Here is a 20,480-nt window from a genome sequence, read left to right as displayed (position 1 = left end):
GTTTATTTGGTTTTTCTCTACCTATTTTGTGCTCTTTTACTTGTTCTATGGTGTTCTGTACTTTTCTTGGTTCAGTTTGAAAGAATAAAATTATTCATTTATTTAATAATAACAATGTCATAGTAACAATTATTGTTGTTTAATAATTGTTATTGTTGTTAACAATTATCATTGTCTAATAATAACAATTATTGAAAACGGCTGCAATCTGGGGACACTGAGGACCGACAAAGCGCTGTGTAACCATGGCCACCTTGTAGTTTCAGACCCTTTGAAGATTTCCGCCTCACCTCCCAGCAAACCCTGTATTCACGGCAAGCACTCCCTGTTCTTCCGTCTCCCTGACCACGAACAAACTTGAAACCTTTTCTCTTCATTTCTCCGTATATTCTGGGTGTCCCCATCAATGACTATCAGTGAAACAATGAGGTCCTTTTGTTCTGACTCCCCACATTTTCAAGGCTACGTTTGAGAATTCTTGTTTTGATTTTATTTGAAGTACCTTTGAGTATCTGAAAGGATGGTGTAGGTACTTTCAAGATATCATGGGCCAGATGAAGTCCTTTAGGCAAATGCCGTCATATTCCCCAGGCAGTCATTGCTGTTGTTAAGAATGACATCTCAGCCAGAACGCGAATGCTGAACTTTTCCTGTGGCACAAACAAAGTCACATAATCAGCCAAGAAAGAGAGCTGGATAAACAAACAACCCCAACAACTAGGAAGCCATTCCTCAGGAGACAAGGCTAGAGAATGACCTAACATCCTGGTGACCCAAAAACCCTCTAGAAAATTCATGTTCTGGAAAGAAGAGAACACATGGGAAGAACGAAGGAGAGGCAATGCACATGGCCAGTCTAGCTTAGAGATGGCCTGACCGCTCCAATGGAGACGCACCACTGGAAACCCTTTGCAGACAGCAGTGATGGTCATCACCATGGTAACTGTTCTGTCTGGTGACAACCTGCCCTGGGCACCAGCCGAGGGAGCAGACCTGCTTCTCGTCCTCTGGCCCCACACCACCCCCTCGTGAAGGCGGCTCAGGTGCCATCCTGCCCCGCCTGCCTGTCTGACTCATCCATGGGCTCTCACCACCTCCAGGGCAGGCCTCCACTTTCTCCTCTCTCTGCACCGTGAACCTGCACACAGTGGGCCTTCAGAACCTCAGGAGACTCGAGCCATTCCCACTATAGCCAGGACTCTCCCCAGGCATTCAAACGCCTGTGGAGTCACTTTGGTGCAAGCACAGGTTCCAGAACCCTGGAGGCTACGACACCCTCTCCACTGTGAAGAGTCAGGCCCCTTTGTACAGAGCTTCTGAGCTGTCAGATCTGAGCTGTTGTTTCATTGTCAGCTCTGTCCGGCCAGTGGCAGCCAGGCGGGCCACGCTGCAGACAAAGGAGCTCACAAGCTGAGTTTCAAGGGAGCTATGGCAAGGACAGTGAGGGATACAAACTGAGTGAGGGGCCCCACAACATGTGGAAAAGGCCTGTGGTGTGCAAGTGGGGACTAGGGCCCCCAAGGTCCACAGAAAGAGAGGCACTCGGGAGCAAAGGCCGTTGGCTTCTCCTCTAGCAGCTCCACATGGCAGCCCGTGAACAGGAGTCAGCAAAGGTGGTCACGAGAGAGTGACTCTGTCACTTCCTCAGAAATCGAGAGAAAGGTGTCAGTGTCAGTGGGAATCTGGAGGGTGTGGTGGGGTGGATGAAGCCAGGTGCCCTTCCTCCCTTCAGCGCAAACTGCTTTTGGAAATCTCAAAGCTACCACATGGCAGTTACCAAGTCAGGCCCCAACAGTGTCCAGTATGGGCTGATGCCTTAGCCCCTGACACACGGACAACCCACACCAGTGGCTTCCCTGCGTTCAAACGGCAGGATCCGGGGCTTCTGTCTGGGTGCACGCCTCCTTGCTGGAGCCACGTCACCCCCTTCTCTGAGCAGCAGTCTCATGCTCTAGAATGAGGACATGGACTGCTCCCTTAGCAGGTTTCTATCTCAATCCTGTGAAGACTACTTCGGGTTATCCTAGAATTAATATCTGACCCGAAGAGATATCACCTCATCCAGATTCAACTGGAGTCTCCCAGCGGCATCTGGCATTTCTTCCTGAAGCCAGCCAAAACCCACACAGTTGCATTTCCATGTCTCCACTTAGCCAGCTGAATAGAAAACCCAGCAAGGTTCAAACAAGCTGACAGACAAGCAGAAGAGGACTCACGAGCAGACGGTTTCCCCTCAGGTCTCAGGAGGAGCTGCGGGTCCACACCGGGAACGGGCGCTCTCAACCCCTGGGCTCAGCAGCGCCCTCATCCTCAGGCTGGCGGCTCTGCCCTGACGGGAGCTGGAAGGCCACCAACCGCCCCAGGCCGACCTCACTCCCCTTCCACTGCTGGAGCCTGACGACAGCCAGCCGCACCCCTTCCGGCAGAACCAGAGCCCCTCTGCCCCTTGATTCCAGGGTCAAGCCTGGCCCTGGGTCCTGATTGCTCACTGCCCTAGTCCTGAGCCAATCACGGTGGCCAGGGAGGACGGAACACACCCACTGGCCAGGTCCGGGTCATGTCACCTTCCCTAGGGCACGTGGGAGCTGCTCGCCGTGTGTCAGGGCTGGACACAGTGCGATGCCCCAAGAGCAGGACTAGGAGTCCAGTCACTGTGTCCGTGTGCTCAGAGTCCTGGGACGTGCTTCCACGCATCCTCTCGACGCACCACTTTGTCCTCTGCAGACAAAATGGTCATGACACACCTCTGCCCTTCCCAAGCCCTGTTTCACATTCAAGGGAGCAAGGACTCCTGTTTCAGGATGGGTTTGGAGATCCTCTGCTAGCCTATTAGAATAAATTATTCAGTCAAAAACCACCCGCAAGCACCATCACATGCTGCTCCGACCTTGGAGGTCTATTCGTTGTTGTTTGGAGTCGAGGGCGTGGCCCAGGGCGAGTGAAATTTCTGCAAGGAAGCACCTGAGACACTGAATCACAGAATCACTTTGCTGTATGCCTGAATCTAAAATTCATTACAAATCAACAATGTTTCAATTAAAAAAAAAGGATTCACTCATCAAAAATTGTTCTAAAATGTGTCAAGTTTTTCTTTGAAGTGTTGGTTCTTGGTATGTGTCTAATCTTTGGTGGTTTCTGTGAGGTAGGGACCTGACGTCCTTTCCCAATGGATATCAACGAGTCCCAGTGGGCCTCCTTTCTCCCTTTACATGTTTAGAAAGACTTCTCCAAATCCAAAGTATCAAAGGCTTCAGGTCTTTGGTCATTTGGGAAGCACCCAAGAGGCAGGTGTCCTTTTCCGAGTCTTCTCCTCGCATTTGGCCACTGCCAGGTTCTGGTATACACAAGTGCCCCAGAAAGTTCTGTGTAGTGAACCGTGCATGTTTCTGTGAGGACAGAGGATGTGAGCACGGAGGAGGGGCTGAGTCTATAGCGACCACTGACCATGCTGAGCAACTCCACCATCAAGTCTGGCTGAGACTTCCAAAGGCAAGTTCTGTGTTTCTTCCTTTGGTGTCTGGCTGCACACAGGAAGGTTGGTGGATTGGGACTTTGGTCTCTGGGATCAGCAGTGGAGTTGAATCTAACCAGCAGATTAGACTCACAGCCTGATTGTCCATTCTGTTTCCACCATGTGGGCTCTCCTGAGCTGGAGTGGAGATATTTCTGATACATTTCTGCTAAAGGCCTGAAAAGCAGTCAATCCTTCTGCTTCCCACCCCCTGCCTTGTCTGTACTTCTGTCATTTTTTAAAAATAGAGTTCCTCTTCAATGTTGTTAGTCCTTGTGTCATTCTGACAGTTAGGCACCTGAGGCTTAATAGACCTAAAGCTCCCGAGAGCTCTTGGCCTGGTGGACACATGGAGAACTCAGGGAGCAGCACCACATCACACTGGAGCCTGGACCAGAGAGAAGGTCCTTGCCAGGAAGAGGCCGGCCCTGCGGTGGGGGTTCCGAGTTTTCGCTTCTGATCTTGCATCCCCCGCTCCCTGGTTTAGGCCCCACTCTGAGATCTGGAAAGGAGGTGGCCTCCTTCCCTGACCCACGACGACTATCATTTTCGTCCTGGTCCTCGACCAGCCCCATCTGGCTCCCCAGCTCCACACTTGACCCTTGCCCACAGGATGAGGAGAGCACAGGTCCAGAGAAGTTGGACACAAGGAGAGGCTGCTGGAGACCCTCCAATCCCCTGGTCTAAATAAGCATTTCCCTTTAGTTTCACAACCCTGGCAAGGAGGTACTGGTTTTGTGTCCATCTTGCAGTTGAAATGGTTGAGCCTCAGATCATTGTCTCATTTGCCCAGGGTCACTCAGCAGGTTAGCAAGTGAGCGGGGATATCAACCCAGAATTCCCACCTCAGAATCCAGGACTCTGTGCAAGTCTTTCAGCTCCTGGTTGAAATTGATTTCAAGGTATTTCATTCCTTTGGATGCATTTAGAAGTTCAGTCGCTCAGTCATGTCCAACTCTGCGACCCCATGAATCACAGCACGCCAGGCCTCCCTGTCCATCACCAACTCCCAGACTCCACCCAAACCCATGTCCATCGAGTCAATGATGCCATCCAACCATCTCATGCTCTGTCGTCCCCCTCTCCTCCTGCCTTCGATCTTTCCCAGCATCAGGGCCTTTTCCAATGAGTCAGCTCTTCGCATCAGGTGGACAAAGGATTGGAGTTTCAGCTTCAACATCAGTCCTTCCAATGAACACCCAGGACTGGTCTCCTTTAGGATGGACTGGTTGGGTCTCCTTGCAGTCCAAGAGACTCTCCAGAGTCTTCTCCCCAGGCTCAAAAGCATCAATTCTTCGGCGCTCAACTTTCCTTCTAGTCCAACTTTGTCATCCATACATGACCACTGGAAAAACCATCGCCTTGACAAGATGGACCTTTCTTGACAAAGTCATGTCTCTGCTTTTTAAGATGCTCTCTAGGTGGGTCATAACTTTCCTTCCAAGGAGTAAGCGTCTTTTCATTTCATGGCTCCAATCACCATCTGCGGTGATTTTGGAGCCCAGAAAAATAAAGTCAGCCACTGTTTCCCCTGTTTCCTTCCCCATTATCTGCCATGAAGTCATGGGACCAGATGCCAAAATCTGAGTGTTCTGGATGTTGAGCATTGAGCCAGCTTTTCCACTCTCCTCTTTCACTTTCATCAAGAGGCTCTTTAGTTCTTCTTCACTTTCTGCCATAAGGGTGGTGTCATCTGCATACCTGCGGTTATTGATATTTCTCCCAGCAATCTAGATTCCAGCTTGTGCTTCCTCCAGCCCAGCTTTTCTCATGATGTCCTCTGCATGTAAGTTAAATAAGCAGGGTGACCAGATAGAGCCTTGAAGTACTCCTTTCCCTATTTGGAACCAGTCTGTTGCTCCACGTCCACATCGAACTGTTGCTTCCTGACGTGCATACAGATTTCTCAAGAGATCCTTTAGATGGATTCCTGTTCATGTGCATTCACTAAACATGTCGATCTGTATAGTCCAAGGGGTCAATCATCATCTATTCGAATATACTTATTTAGGCTATAAGAGTGTCACAGAATGGAATTCCAAATATGACAGAATCTAACTGTATTAGAAATGCATGGAAAAACCTCACAGTAGGGGATGGGGCAAAAGATGCTGACCTAAGTGAACGTTAGCAATGAACAGACTCTCTGAACTAAAGGCAAAATGGACCATACAGAAGCAGGAGGCTTTGTTTGATGGAGTCCTTTCCAGAGTGTGAAAGTGAAAGTCACTCCGTCGTGTCTGACTCTCTGTGGCCCCTGTGACTGTATAGTCCATGGAGCTCTCTAGGCCAGAACACTGGGGTGGGTAGCCTTTCCCTCCTGCAGGGCCTCTTCCCAACCCAGGGATTGAACCCATGTCTCCCACATTGCAGGTGCATACTTGACCAGCTGAGCCACAAGGGAAGTGTAGTAGCTGACACTTCTGAAACCACTGTTTATGTCATCTGGAAAGGTCCAATGCACAGATAAATGGCAGATGGTGGAAGCCTGGCTCCTGCCTGTGGGAGTGGCAGTTATAGAGTAGCAAGGGGACAAAAGAGATATAGAGAAACCCTCCACATACTGGATCTAGACTTCCTGCGAGGATGGTGTGGGGAGTCGACGACCTGGGGAAATGCACAGATCTTCATACCTGGAGTGCCATGCAGATGGACTCACCTCACACCCCATCCTTCCACCCACACTAGCTGGAAATGAGGCAGAAGAGACATAGGCCCCAGGCTGAGAACCTGGAGGCCCTCCCATGTGGACAGACACAGTAAGATGAAGACAATAGCAGGAGGCAATAGGACCCGATCCCTGTCCAGAGAACTGACGAAAGACCATAGAGTCCTCATTGTCAGGGTCGAGGAGACCTGTTCGACTACACAGGTGCAGAAAAGCTCCCAAGGGTCAAAGGACGAGAGGGCGCCACCCTACAGTCAGTCAGTGACATCAACTCCCCTTAGGCTTCCTTGCTAGAACCTGCCTTGGCTAAGTGATGCACACACATGGCAAGGAACCTGAGAGAAACCAAATACAGACTCAGAACCAGACAGAGCAAGATGCTGGGCCAGAGGAAACCTGAAAGAAACACTGCATGTGAGTGATTTAAGCCACCGCAATGGGGACATCTCTTTCTGAGCGCACGGTTTTGTCTATTCACACAGACGGTCTTTCCACTTAATAAACACTTGACTTGTTTCAATCCTTTCTGCTTCTTTGTGGAAATTCATTTCTACAAAGCCACTCAGCCAGGGCCTTCTCACTGACCACTGGTCTACTGGTTAGGATTCAACTCTTTCACTGCCATTGCCTGACTTCATGCTACTGGAGTCGGTAGCCTTTCCCTACTCCAGGGCATCTTCCCAACCCAGGGATGGCACCCAGGTCTCCCGCATTGCAGGTGGATTCTTTACCAGCTGAGCCACAAGGGAAATGTAGTAGCTAACACAGGGGAAGCGTGAGCTTACTACTTCTGCATGGCATTCCAGCCATGAAGGTCTGTGCATTTCCCCAGGTAGTCAACTCCCCACACCATCCTCCCAGGAAGCATAAAGCTAGGATGTGGAGGGCTTCTCTGTATATCTTATCTCCCCTTCCTTATCCATAACTTCCACTCCCACAGTGAGAACCAGGCTCCCACCATCTGCCATTTGTTTGTGCATTGGATCTTTCCAGATTACATACACAGTGGTTTCAGAAGGGTCAGCTACTACACTTCCCTTGTGGCTCAGCTCGTAAAGAATCCGCCTGCAGTGCGGGAGACCTGGGTTCGATCCCTGGGGTGGGAAGATCCCCTGGAGAAGGGAAAGGCTACCCACTCCAGTACTCTTGCCTGGAGAACTCCTTGGACTATCCATAGGGTCACAAAGAGACAGACACAACTGAGTGACTTTCACTTTCACACTCTGGACAGAACTCCAGAAAACAAAGCCTACTGCTTAGGTATGGTCCATTTTGCCTTTAGTCTAGAGAGTCTCTTCATTTCTAAAGTTCATTTAGGTCAGCACCGTTACCTCATCCCCTATGGTGAAGTTTTTCCATGCATTTCTAATACAGTTTGATTCTGTGGTATTTGGCATTCCATTCTGTGCACTCCGATAGCCTGAAAAAGGAAATTTGAATAGATCATGATTGACCCCTTGGACTATATGAATCGATCTGTTTAGCAAACGCATAGTAACAGGAATCCATCTGAAGGATCAGTTCAAATTCCCCACCCCAGGATCTCTTTTCACATCTGTGGAGATTTGCCGTTCCAAGAATGTCATCAATGGGGTCATACTGTACTCAGCCTCTTCAGACTGCATTCTTTCACTTAGCCACATGCATCGAACATTTATCCCTGTCTTTCAAGGGCTGACTTTTCACTCCTGTCCACTGTTGAGTATTCTTCCTTTGCATGCGTATAGGAGGAAACACAATTTCCCTCTGCCCTTTTGGTTCTTGGTTGAGCCTTCCTTCTCCATCATGAAAGCCAAAATATCAGGAGAGAAACAGAAGTTGAATAACATGTATATCTTGCATGTGGGGAAGAGGCCAAGGAAACTGAGTCACTTCCTGCAGTGACCAAAGCCATCAGCGTAAATACTGTCTACAGCTCAAAACATAGCAAAGACCTTGGGGGAAGCGGGGAGGCCAGTTATGGCAGGTTATCATGGAAAGCACAGTAAACAAGCATATGATTCTCTGCAGACTTATGCCGGGACCTCTTCACTGAGAAGAGTTCCTTCAGATGGAACTATCCTATTTCAGGTGCAAAGAGGGACATACCCTTACAAACAGAGACTTCCCTACTAAACATAAACGGAACTCACAAAAGGGCAACCTCGTGCTCCCCTGGTCTTCTACCGGTTAAGGAGCTGCCTGCTAATGCATGGGATATGGGTTTGGTTCTCTGTCCAGGCGTATCTCACATGCCTCAGAGGAGCTAAACTCATCCACCACACGCACTGAGCCAGCCCTCTACAGCCTGGGAGTCACAACTGCTAAACACATGCAGCACAACGACTGAAGCCTGGACACCTGGACCCGTGCTCTGCAACAAAAGGAGCCCCACTCACCAGAACTAGAGGAAGCCCTCTCAAAGCAATGAAGCCCTAGCACGGCCAACAATCAATTAGTAAATCTTAAAATCAAGAAGGGCAACTTCTACTCAGGTTTTCTCTTTTTTTATTTTATTGAATTAAACACAGCAAACTCACCCGATGTCGGAGACACATCTTAGGGTGACATGTTCTGCCCCAAGTGACTTGGATGGAATCCAATTGACCTACACATTCATCTACTGAAGGATATCACGACTTCTTAACATGTATAGCCATTTTGAACAGAACTGCTGTACATAATTGCATCCATGGTTGCATTTTCAGAGCAGTTGCCTGAATGCAGGGAGCCATTCTATGCTCAGCCACCCACAGAAGCCAAGCTGGGAGACTTGAACCAGAATCTCGATGGAAAAAGAGGACCAGAAAGTTGGCTCCTCTTTCATATAAGAGAAGGCGACCTTCCAGTCTTCCTTTCAGCCCCGCAATTGGGGGGTGGGGTCTTGAAAAGGCAGCAAGGGGAGTGTCTTTTCCTAGGTCCCAGAGCCTGTTTCTGCCCCATTCCGTGCTAGGTCAGCCCTGTATTGAATCCTTCCTTTGGGAAGTCTCAGTGCACAAACTCCATGTGATACCAGCCCCAGGTGGAAAGGCATGGGGGTCTCGGAGGCCAACAGATCTGGGCAGGAGATGGGAGAATGACCCCCGCTCGGCAGATGGAAAGACTGGGGAAACCCTGAGGGGCACATGCTTGTCTAGGGCCACGTGACCTAGGAGAAGGAGGAGCCTGGTCTGAAAGCAGCTGTGTCCTCAGAGCTCAGGCCCTGGCGGAACCCAGGCCTCCCCCAAGGCTGAGGGCTGGGCAGTGTGCGTGTCACTGTGCCCGCACGGGGCCTAAGGGTGTGGTTGCACACTCAGAAACACCCAGGTTCCCTTGGGGAGCTCTGTGTGAGGGACCTCAGCAACGAACCCAAGAAATGATGTCACTTCCTGGCAACAGAACTCAACAGAACCCAGAACCCAGGGACCCAGGCACCACTGCGAGAGGAGACCCCAGCCAGATCACTTGCTGCCAAGATGTTCTGCTGTTTGCCCCTGCCCAGAGGCCGGGGCCTCGGGAGGGCTCACAGGCAGAGTGTGTGGGATCGCTGGCGACGCTGGCTCAGGGCCCCCCGAGGAGGCCTCTGGCCCTTTGCCCGAAGGAACAGGAAGGTAACCCGGGAGCCCCAGGCCGGGCCCGGCCACCTCTCCCATCCCACCCGGGCAACCCCGAGTCCTTTCCCTGGGAATGGGGACGGGGGGTTCTCGGGGTGTGTCTGCCTCAAGCAAGCCCAGAAGGATGTGCGGTCAGAAGCCTGTGCACCGGTGGCGTCCCCACCCCAGGGGAGAGCAGGCTGGGCGGGAGGGGGAGAGCCCAGGCAGCGCTGACTGCCCAGGTTGACCTGACGCCCTAAGAGGTGTCTCCTTCCTCCCGGGTGGGTATCTGAGCAGACACACATCTCCGCTGGGACCAGAAATTCAAGTGGGCAGAAGCAGCAGCCATACTGGCCAGGCCCAGCTCGGAAAACACCAAGCAGGCCTGGCTGACGCTTACTGTCATTGCAGAGCTTCCCACCGGATGTGGCCGACGAGGGGGACACGCCGTCCACCTCCTCGAGGGAGGGGTCGGAGCCCCATCCCCCTGCCCGTGAGGCCCAGTGCAGGGTCCAGGTGAGCGTGCCCATGGAGGGGTCAGCCCAAGGGGGAGTGAAGAGCAAGAGGGGAAGGCCTCCCCAGAAACCACCCAGGACACACCGCGGGGCCCAGTCTCGGGCTGCTTCGCGGCTCAGCACACCTGGCTCCGACCCAGAGCCCCGAGCACCCCTCCCTCTGAGGCAGCACGAGGACCTGGAGCCCAGCGCGGCAGAGCACAGAGGTGAGGAGCCCGGGGCTGGGAATCTGAGTGTGTGGGGAGGGGCGCTGAGCTTCCCAGGGAGGAGTCCTCCAGAGCTGGGGCTGGGCCTGGAGCAACGGCTGGCCTCACACCATCTTGCAGACTGCAGTCAGAGAAGGCATCCTATGCTGGGTATTCTACTGGAAGTCCTGGGAAGCTTTAGAGCCCAGTTAGGCCCGTGACAAGGGAGACCTCTGGGTAATCTCTTCTTCTCTCCCAGCTCTAGCTCTGACCTTCCAACTCAACCAGGCTCCATTTCCAACACCTGTCCCTACAGAGGTGCTTGCTGCACGTGCAGGACCCAGGGATCCACTGAGGGGACATCGAGACCTGATCCATCCTGCCTCAAAGACACTGGACCAGCTGGTTCCTGGCCACCACACTGGGCAGATCGGAACTCTGTGCCGGCAGGATGCCCAGCCCCAGGCACCGATGTCCCTCCCCCTCGGCCCAAACGTCCACCTCCACCTGCACCTGCACCCGCTCGGGCTTTGGCAGGAGAACCCGAGTCAGGGCATGAGTTACCACCTCTGCAGGGACAGCCTGCCCTGGCTCCTGCTCAACACCCAGACGCCCACGATGACTGACCAACTGCTGCAGGGACAACGGGCCCCTCTTTTGGACAGAGACCCAGAGCCCGTTCTGGAAACACCAGGTCCAGGGGAGCCGTGGGCTCTGCAGCCGCTATCCCTGTCTGCCCCCCATGGATGCCATCAACTCGCTCCCCACCCAGGGGAGACTGACTTCCCTTCCCTTGAGGGTCTGTTTATTTGGTTTTTCTCTACCTATTTTGTGCTCTTTTACTTGTTCTATGGTGTTCTGTACTTTTCTTGGTTCAGTTTGAAAGAATAAAATTATTCATTTATTTAATAATAACAATGTCATAGTAACAATTATTGTTGTTTAATAATTGTTATTGTTGTTAACAATTATCGTTGTCTAATAATAACAATTATTGAAAACGGCTGCAATCTGGGGACACTGAGGACCGACAAAGCGCTGTGTAACCATGGCCACCTTGTAGTTTCAGACCCTTTGAATATTTCCGCCTCACCTCCCTGCAAACCCTGTATTCACGGCAAGCACTCCCTGTTCTTCCGTCTCCCTGACCACGAACAAACTTGAAACCTTTTCTCTTCATTTCTCCGTATATTCTGGGTGTCCCCATCAATGACTATCAGTGAAACAATGAGGTCCTTTTGTTCTGACTCCCCACATTTTCAAGGCTACGTTTGAGAATTCTTGTTTTGATTTTATTTGAAGTACCTTTGAGTATCTGAAAGGATGGTGTAGGTACTTTCAAGATATCATGGGCCAGATGAAGTCCTTTAGGCAAATGCCGTCATATTCCCCAGGCAGTCATTGCTGTTGTTAAGAATGACATCTCAGCCAGAACGCGAATGCTGAACTTTTCCTGTGGCACAAACAAAGTCACATAATCAGCCAAGAAAGAGAGCTGGATAAACAAACTACCCCAACAACTAGGAAGCCATTCCTCAGGAGACAAGGCTAGAGAATGACCTAACATCCTGGTGACCCAAAAACCCTCTAGAAAATTCATGTTCTGGAAAGAAGAGAACACATGGGAAGAACGAAGGAGAGGCAATGCACATGGCCAGTCTAGCTTAGAGATGGCCTGACCGCTCCAATGGAGACGCACCACTGGAAACCCTTTGCAGACAGCAGTGATGGTCATCACCATGGTAACTGTTCTGTCTGGTGACAACCTGCCCTGGGCACCAGCCGAGGGAGCAGACCTGCTTCTCGTCCTCTGGCCCCACACCACCCCCTCGTGAAGGCGGCTCAGGTGCCATCCTGCCCCGCCTGCCTGTCTGACTCATCCATGGGCTCTCACCACCTCCAGGGCAGGCCTCCACTTTCTCCTCTCTCTGCACCGTGAACCTGCACACAGTGGGCCTTCAGAACCTCAGGAGACTCGAGCCATTCCCACTATAGCCAGGACTCTCCCCAGGCATTCAAACGCCTGTGGAGTCACTTTGGCGCAAGCACAGGTTCCAGAACCCTGGAGGCTACGACACCCTCTCCACTGTGAAGAGTCAGGCCCCTTTGTACAGAGCTTCTGAGCTGTCAGATCTGAGCTGTTGTTTCATTGTCAGCTCTGTCCGGCCGGTGGCAGCCAGGCGGGCCACGCTGCAGACAAAGGAGCTCACAAGCTGAGTTTCAAGGGAGCTATGGCAAGGACAGTGAGGGATACAAACTGAGTGAGGGGCCCCACAACATGTGGAAAAGGCCTGTGGTGTGCAAGTGGGGACTAGGGCCCCCAAGGTCCACAGAAAGAGAGGCACTCGGGAGCAAAGGCCGTTGGCTTCTCCTCTAGCAGCTCCACATGGCAGCCCGTGAACAGGAGTCAGCAAAGGTGGTCACGAGAGAGTGACTCTGTCACTTCCTCAGAAATCGAGAGAAAGGTGTCAGTGTCAGTGGGAATCTGGAGGGTGTGGTGGGGTGGATGAAGCCAGGTGCCCTTCCTCCCTTCAGCGCAAACTGCTTTTGGAAATCTCAAAGCTACCACATGGCAGTTACCAAGTCAGGCCCCAACAGTGTCCAGTATGGGCTGATGCCTTAGCCCCTGACACACGGACAGCCCACACCAGTGGCTTCCCTGCGTTCAAACGGCAGGATCCGGGGCTTCTGTCTGGGTGCACGCCTCCTTGCTGGAGCCACGTCACCCCCTTCTCTGAGCAGCAGTCTCATGCTCTAGAATGAGGACATGGACTGCTCCCTTAGCAGGTTTCTATCTCAATCCTGTGAAGACTACTTCGGGTTATCCTAGAATTAATATCTGACCCGAAGAGATATCACCTCATCCAGATTCAACTGGAGTCTCCCAGCGGCATCTGGCATTTCTTCCTGAAGCCAGCCAAAACCCACACAGTTGCATTTCCATGTCTCCACTTAGCCAGCTGAATAGAAAACCCAGCGAGGTTCAAACAAGCTGACAGACAAGCAGAAGAGGACTCACGAGCAGACGGTTTCCCCTCAGGTCTCAGGAGGAGCTGCGGGTCCACACCGGGAACGGGCGCTCTCAACCCCTGGGCTCAGCAGCGCCCTCATCCTCAGGCTGGCGGCTCTGCCCTGACGGGAGCTGGAAGGCCACCAACCGCCCCAGGCCGACCTCACTCCCCTTCCACTGCTGGAGCCTGACGACAGCCAGCCGCACCCCTTCCGGCAGAACCAGAGCCCCTCTGCCCCTTGATTCCAGGGTCAAGCCTGGCCCTGGGTCCTGATTGCTCACTGCCCTAGTCCTGAGCCAATCACGGTGGCCAGGGAGGACGGAACACACCCACTGGCCAGGTCCGGGTCATGTCACCTTCCCTAGGGCACGTGGGAGCTGCTCGCCGTGTGTCAGGGCTGGACACAGTGCGATGCCCCAAGAGCAGGACTAGGAGTCCAGTCACTGTGTCCGTGTGCTCAGAGTCCTGGGACGTGCTTCCACGCATCCTCTCGACGCACCACTTTGTCCTCTGCAGACAAAATGGTCATGACACACCTCTGCCCTTCCCAAGCCCTGTTTCACATTCAAGGGAGCAAGGACTCCTGTTTCAGGATGGGTTTGGAGATCCTCTGCTAGCCTATTAGAATAAATTATTCAGTCAAAAACCACCCGCAAGCACCATCACATGCTGCTCCGACCTTGGAGGTCTATTCGTTGTTGTTTGGAGTCGAGGGCGTGGCCCAGGGCGAGTGAATTTTCTGCAAGGAAGCACCTGAGACACTGAATCACAGAATCACTTTGCTGTATGCCTGAATCTAAAATTCATTACAAATCAACAATGTTTCAATTAAAAAAAAAAGGATTCACTCATCAAAAATTGTTCTAAAATGTGTCAAGTTTTTCTTTGAAGTGTTGGTTCTTGGTATGTGTCTAATCTTTGGTGGTTTCTGTGAGGTAGGGACCTGACGTCCTTTCCCAATGGATATCAACGAGTCCCAGTGGGCCTCCTTTCTCCCTTTACATGTTTAGAAAGACTTCTCCAAATCCAAAGTATCAAAGGCTTCAGGTCTTTGGTCATTTGGGAAGCACCCAAGAGGCAGGTGTCCTTTTCTGAGTCTTCTCCTCGCATTTGGCCACTGCCAGGTTCTGGTATACACAAGTGCCCCAGAAAGTTCTGTGTAGTGAACCGTGCATGTTTCTGTGAGGACAGAGGATGTGAGCACGGAGGAGGGGCTGAGTCCATAGCGACCACTGACCATGCTGAGCAACTCCACCATCAAGTCTGGCTGAGACTTCCAAAGGCAAGTTCTGTGTTTCTTCCTTTGGTGTCTGGCTGCACACAGGAAGGTTGGTGGATTGGGACTTTGGTCTCTGGGATCAGCAGTGGAGTTGAATCTAACCAGCAGATTAGACTCACAGCCTGATTGTCCATTCTGTTTCCACCATGTGGGCTCTCCTGAGCTGGAGTGGAGATATTTCTGATACATTTCTGCTAAAGGCCTGAAAAGCAGTCAATCCTTCTGCTTCCCACCCCCTGCCTTGTCTGTACTTCTGTCATTTTTTAAAAATAGAGTTCCTCTTCAATGTTGTTAGTCCTTGTGTCATTCTGACAGTTAGGCACCTGCGGATTAATAGACCTAAAGCTCCCGAGAGCTCCTGGCCTGCTGGACACATGGAGAACTCAGGGAGCAGCACCACATCACACTGGAGCCTGGACCAGAGAGAAGGTCCTTGCCAGGAAGAGGCCGGCCCTGCGGTGGGGGTTCCGAGTTTTCGCTTCTGATCTTGCATCCCCCGCTCCCTGGTTTAGGCCCCACTCTGAGATCTGGAAAGGAGGTGGCCTCCTTCCCTGACCCACGACGACTATCATTTTCGTCCTGGTCCTCGACCAGCCCTATCTGGCTCCCCAGCTCCACACTTGACCCTTGCCCACAGGATGAGGAGAGCACAGGTCCAGAGAAGTTGGACACAAGGAGAGGCTGCTGGAGACCCTCCAATCCCCTGGTCTAAATAAGCATTTCCCTTTAGTTTCACAACCCTGGCAAGGAGGTACTGGTTTTGTGTCCATCTTGCAGTTGAAATGGTTGAGCCTCAGATCATTGTCTCATTTGCCCAGGGTCACTCAGCAGGTTAGCAAGTGAGCGGGGATATCAACCCAGAATTCCCACCTCAGAATCCAGGACTCTGTGCAAGTCTTTCAGCTCCTGGTTGAAATTGATTTCAAGGTATTTCATTCCTTTGGATGCATTTAGAAGTTCAGTCGCTCAGTCATGTCCAACTCTGCGACCCCATGAATCACAGCACGCCAGGCCTCCCTGTCCATCACCAACTCCCAGACTCCACCCAAACCCATGTCCATCGAGTCAATGATGCCATCCAACCATCTCATGCTCTGTCGTCCCCCTCTCCTCCTGCCTTCGATCTTTCCCAGCATCAGGGCCTTTTCCAATGAGTCAGCTCTTCGCATCAGGTGGACAAAGGATTGGAGTTTCAGCTTCAACATCAGTCCTTCCAATGAACACCCAGGACTGGTCTCCTTTAGGATGGACTGGTTGGGTCTCCTTGCAGTCCAAGAGACTCTCCAGAGTCTTCTCCCCAGGCTCAAAAGCATCAATTCTTCGGCGCTCAACTTTCCTTCTAGTCCAACTTTGTCATCCATACATGACCACTGGAAAAACCATCGCCTTGACAAGATGGACCTTTCTTGACAAAGTCATGTCTCTGCTTTTTAAGATGCTCTCTAGGTGGGTCATAACTTTCCTTCCAAGGAGTAAGCGTCTTTTCATTTCATGGCTCCAATCACCATCTGCGGTGATTTTGGAGCCCAGAAAAATAAAGTCAGCCACTGTTTCCCCTGTTTCCTTCCCCATTATCTGCCATGAAGTCATGGGACCAGATGCCAAAATCTGAGTGTTCTGGATGTTGAGCATTGAGCCAGCTTTTCCACTCTCCTCTTTCACTTTCATCAAGAGGCTCTTTAGTTCTTCTTCACTTTCTGCCATAAGGGTGGTGTCATCTGCATACCTGCGGTTATTGATATTTCTCCCAGCAATCTAGATTCCAGCTTGTGCTTCCTCCAGCCCAGCTTTTCTCATGATGTCCTCTGCATGTAAGTTAAATAAGCAGGGTGACCAGATAGAGCCTTGAAGTACTCCTTTCCCTATTTGGAACCAGTCTGTTGCTCCATGTCCACATCGAACTGTTGCTTCCTGACGTGCATACAGATTTCTCAAGAGATCCTTTAGATGGATTCCTGTTCATATGCATTCACTAAACATGTCGATCTGTATAGTCCAAGGGGTCAATCATCATCTATTCGAATATACTTATTTAGGCTATAAGAGTGTCACAGAATGGAATTCCAAATATGACAGAATCTAACTGTATTAGAAATGCATGGAAAAACCTCACAGTAGGGGATGGGGCAAAAGATGCTGACCTAAGTGAACGTTAGCAATGAACAGACTCTCTGAACTAAAGGCAAAATGGACCATACAGAAGCAGGAGGCTTTGTTTGATGGAGTCCTTTCCAGAGTGTGAAAGTGAAAGTCACTCCGTCGTGTCTGACTCTCTGTGGCCCCTGTGACTGTATAGTCCATGGAGCTCTCTAGGCCAGAACACTGGGGTGGGTAGCCTTTCCCTCCTGCAGGGCCCCTTCCCAACCCAGGGATTGAACCCATGTCTCCCGCATTGCAGGTGCATACTTGACCAGCTGAGCCACAAGGGAAGTGTAGTAGCTGACACTTCTGAAACCACTGTTTATGTCATCTGGAAAGGTCCAATGCACAGATAAAATGGCAGATGGTGGAAGCCTGGCTCCTGCCTGTGGGAGTGGCAGTTATAGAGTAGCAAGGGGACAAAAGAGATATAGAGAAACCCTCCACATCCTGGATCTAGACTTCCTGCGAGGATGGTGTGGGGAGTCGACGACCTGGGGAAATGCACAGATCTTCATACCTGGAGTGCCATGCAGATGGACTCACCTCACACCCCATCCTTCCACCCACACTAGCTGGAAATGAGGCAGGAGAGACATAGGCCCCAGGCTGAGAACCTGGAGGCCCTCCCATGTGGACAGACACAGTAAGATGAAGACAATAGCAGGAGGCAATAGGACCCGATCCCTGTCCAGAGAACTGACGAAAGACCATAGAGTCCTCATTGTCAGGGTCGAGGAGACCTGTTCGACTACACAGGTGCAGAAAAGCTCCCAAGGGTCAAAGGACGAGAGGGCGCCACCCTACAGTCAGTCAGTGACATCAACTCCCCTTAGGCTTCCTTGCTAGAACCTGCCTTGGCTAAGTGATGCACACACATGGCAAGGAACCTGAGAGAAACCAAATACAGACTCAGAACCAGACAGAGCAAGATGCTGGGCCAGAGGAAACCTGAAAGAAACACTGCATGTGAGTGATTTAAGCCACCGCAATGGGGACATCTCTTTCTGAGCGCACAGTTTTGGCTATTCACACAGACGGTCTTTCCACTTAATAAACACTTGACTTCTTTCAATCCTTTCTGCTTCTTTGTGGAAATTCATTTCTACAAAGCCACTCAGCCAGGGCCTTCTCACTGACCACTGCTCTACTGGTTAGGATTCAACTCTTTCACTGCCATTGCCTGACTTCATGCTACTGGAGTCGGTAGCCTTTCCCTACTCCAGGGCATCTTCCCAACCCAGGGATTGAACCCAGGTCTCCCGCATTGCAGGCGGATTCTTTACCAGCTGAGCCACAATGGAAATGTAGTAGCTAACATAGGGGAAGCGTGAGCTTACTACTTCTGCATGGCATTCCATCCATGAAGGTTTGTGCATTTCCCCAGGTAGTCAGCTCCCCACACAATCCTCCCAGGAAGCATAAAGCTAGGATGTGGAGGGCTTCTCTGTATATCTTATCTCCCCTTCCTTATCCATAACTTCCACTCCCACAGTGAGAACCAGGCTCCCACCATCTGACATTTGTTTGTGCATTGGATCTTTCCGGATTACATACACAACGGTTTCAGAAGGGTCAGCTACTACCCTTCCCTTGTGGCTCAGCTCGTAAAGAATCCACCTGCAGTGTGGGAGACTTGGGTTCGATCCCTCGGGTGGGAAGATCCCCTGGAGAAGGGAAAGGCTACCCACTCCAGTATTGTGGACTGGAGTGGGGATTTTAACACCCCACCTATACCAATGGACAGATCATCCATACAGAGAATCAATATAGAAACAGGCCTTAAATCACACATTATTCTAGATGGTCCTTATTGATATCTGTAGCATATTCCATCCCCAAACAGCTCAGTACAGTGTTTTCCTCAAGTGCACATGAAATACTCTCCGGAATGGAGCACATTTTAGGTCACAATCAAACCTCGGTAAATTTACGAAAACTGAAATCATAGCAAACTTCTTTTCCAATCACAATGCTAAGTGATTAGGGACCATTTAAAGGAAAAAAAATTGTATAAAACATAAACACATGCAGAAATCAAACAGGTCACTGAAGAAATCAAGCAGAAAATTTAAAAATACCTAAAACCAAATGGCAGTGAATAAATGACAACCCCAAACCTATGTGATGCAATTAAAGCAATGCTAAGAAGTAATTTTATAGCAATACAAGAAGCCTACCACAAGACATGAAAACAACATCAATTAGAAAACCTAATCTTACGCCTAAATAACCTAGAAAAGAAAGAAAAATTGTCATAAAACTGCCAAAGTCAGCAGAAGGAAACAAATTAGAAAGAACAGAGCAGAAACAAGTGAAAAAGAAATGATGAAACACTAGCAAAGATCAATCAACAGTAAGATAAGTCTTGGAGAAGATGAACAAAATTGATAAATCATTAGCCAGACTCATCAAGACAAATAGGGGGAAGACTCAAATCAATTCAAGAGAAAAAAGGAGACATTACTACAGACAACACAAAAAGAGAAAGGATCGATTGTAAGAGACAATTAGAAACAACTATCTGCCAATAAAATGGCAACGTGGAACAAATGGACAAATTCTTAGAAAAGTACAATCTTCTAAGACTGAACCAGGAAGAAATAGAAAATATGAATAAATCAATCACCAATCACAAACTCTAACTATGAACACAAAAATCACAAGCACTACTAACTGTGATCAAAAGTCTCCAACAAACAAAAGCCCAGGACTTCACAGCTGAAAGCTCTCAAATGACGGAGATGTGACAATCCCTATCTTGATGGCCACCAGAAATGTGGAGGGAGGGATATCCCCAGCTCATTCTGTGAGGCAACCATCACCATGAACCGAAATGAAACCAAAATGCCACACAGAAAAGAAAATTACAGGCTAACATCACTGATGAACAGAAACACAAAAATCCTGAGGGAAATGCTAGAAGAAAAAAGAAAAACACACTAAAAGGATGGTGCACCAAGTTCAAGTGGGGCTCACCCCAGGGATGCAAAGATTCCTCACCATCTGCAAGTCAGTCAGTGTGATCCACGATGTCAACACATTGAAAGATAGAAACCATATGATAATCTTGATAGATGCAGAAGAAGATTTTGACAAAATTTAACACCAGTTTATGATTTTAAAACGCCCTGTAAATGGGCATAGAAGATACCTACCTCAACATAATAGAGGTCATATAGGAAAATCTCTCAGCAAACATTACTCTGAATGGTGTCAAAATTTAAGCATTTCCTCTAAGATCAGGATCAAGACCATGGTGCCCACCCTCACTGCTATTATCCAATATAGTTTTGTAAGTCACAGACACAGCAATCAGAGAAGAAAAAGAAAAAGAATGCCTACCTGAAAAGAAGAAGTATGCCTCTCATTGCTTGCAGATGAGCTGTTTAGTCACAGAAAACCCTAAAGATAGAACCAGAAAATTAAGCACTCATCAGTGAATTTAGTAAAGCACAAGATACAATATTAATACACAGAAATCCTTTGCATTCCTATAACACAACAAGAAAATCAGAAAGAGAAAATAAAGAAACAGTGCCATTTCCCACTGCAACGAGAAGAAAAACATAGCTAGGAATAAACCTGCCTCAACAGACAAAACACATGTATGCAGACAGA

General features: G+C 50.0%; 1 long non-coding RNA gene across 1 annotated transcript; it reads right to left on the bottom strand.

The window, feature by feature from the left end:
• Positions 1-198: 198 nt before the first annotated feature.
• On the bottom strand, positions 199-20,263 carry LOC122685438. Its single transcript, XR_006338388.1, has 3 exons — positions 20,205-20,263; positions 11,736-11,883; positions 199-650 (listed from the first exon to the last, which is right to left on the bottom strand). It is a non-coding gene; the product is annotated as an uncharacterized LOC122685438 (long non-coding RNA).
• Between the last annotated feature and the right edge of the window lie 217 nt (positions 20,264-20,480).

This window comes from Cervus elaphus, chromosome 28 (genome assembly GCF_910594005.1).
Source record: "Cervus elaphus chromosome 28, mCerEla1.1, whole genome shotgun sequence".
In the NCBI taxonomy this organism is placed as follows: domain Eukaryota; kingdom Metazoa; phylum Chordata; class Mammalia; order Artiodactyla; family Cervidae; genus Cervus; species Cervus elaphus.
This window is presented reverse-complemented; position numbering and strand designations above follow the sequence as displayed.